Below are 1800 nucleotides of genomic sequence, written 5' to 3'. Positions count from 1 at the left end.
ATCAATATTCATGGATCATACCTTTTGTGCCACTTCCAATTCCTATTTTAATAGGAATGGGACTCCTACTTTTTCCGACGGCAACAAAAAATCTTCGTCGTATGTGGGCTTTTCCCAATATTTTATTGTTAAGTATAGTTATGATTTTTTCGGTCGATCTGTCTATTCAGCAAATAAATAGAAGTTCTATCTATCAATATGGATGGTCTTGGACCATCAATAATGATTTTTCTTTCGAGTTTGGCTACTTTATTGATTCACTTACCTCTATTATGTCAATATTAATCACTACTGTTGGAATTTTTGTTCTTATTTATAGTGACAATTATATGTCTCATGATCAAGGATATTTGAGATTTTTTGCTTATATGAGTTTATTCAATACTTCAATGTTGGGATTAGTTACTAGTTCTAATTTGATACAAATTTATATTTTTTGGGAATTGGTTGGAATGTGTTCTTATCTATTAATAGGGTTTTGGTTCACACGACCTGTTGCGGCAAACGCTTGTCAAAAAGCGTTTGTAACTAATCGGATAGGCGATTTTGGTTTATTATTAGGAATCTTAGGTTTTTATTGGATAACGGGAAGTTTCGAATTTCAAGATTTGTTCGAAATATTTAATAACGTGATTTATAATAATGAGGTTCATTTTTTATTTGTTACTTTATGTGCCTCTTTATTATTTGCCGGCGCAGTTGCTAAATCTGCGCAGTTTCCCCTTCATGTATGGTTACCTGATGCCATGGAGGGGCCTACTCCTATTTCGGCTCTTATACATGCTGCCACTATGGTAGCAGCGGGAATTTTTCTTGTAGCCCGCCTTCTTCCTCTTTTCATAGTTATACCTTACATAATGAATCTAATATCTTTGATAGGTATAATAACAGTATTATTAGGGGCTACTTTAGCTCTTGCTCAAAAAGATATTAAGAGGGGTTTAGCCTATTCTACAATGTCCCAACTGGGTTATATGATGGTAGCTCTAGGTATGGGGTCTTATCGAGCCGCTTTATTTCATTTGATTACTCATGCTTATTCGAAGGCATTGTTGTTTTTAGGATCCGGATCCATTATTCATTCCATGGAAGCTATTGTTGGATATTCTCCAGATAAAAGCCAGAATATGGTTTTTATGGGCGGTTTAAGAAAGCATGTGCCAATTACACAAATTGCTTTTTTAGTGGGTACACTTTCTCTTTGTGGTATTCCACCCCTTGCTTGTTTTTGGTCCAAAGATGAAATTCTTAGTGACAGTTGGTTGTATTCACCGATTTTTGCAATAATAGCTTGGTCCACGGCCGGATTAACAGCATTTTATATGTTTCGGATCTATTTACTTACTTTTGAAGGACATTTAAACATTAATTTTCAAAATTATAGTGGCAAAAAAGGTAGCTCCTTCTATTCAATAAAACTATGGGGTAAAAAAGAAGAGCAAACAATGATTAACAGAAATTTTCCTTTATCCCCTTTATTAACAATGAATAATTTATTAACAATGAATAATAATGAGAAGCCATATAGAATTGGTGGTAATGTAAAAAAAGGGGCTCTTATTACTATTACGAATTTTGGCTACAAGAAGGCTTTTTCTTATCCTCATGAATCGGATAATACTATGTTATTTCCTATGCTTATACTGGTTCTATTTACTTTTTTTGTTGGAGCCATAGCAATTCCTTTTAATCAAGAAGGAATACATTTGGATATATTATCCAAATTATTAACTCCATCTATAAATCTTTTACATCAAAATTCAAATGATTTTGAGGATTGGTATCAATTTTTAACAAATG

Source organism: Durio zibethinus, unplaced genomic scaffold, assembly GCF_047325235.1.
Source record: "Durio zibethinus cultivar Kanyao isolate XHJ-2024 unplaced genomic scaffold, ASM4732523v1 HiC_scaffold_1, whole genome shotgun sequence".
Taxonomy (NCBI): domain Eukaryota; kingdom Viridiplantae; phylum Streptophyta; class Magnoliopsida; order Malvales; family Malvaceae; genus Durio; species Durio zibethinus.
This window is presented reverse-complemented; position numbering follows the sequence as displayed.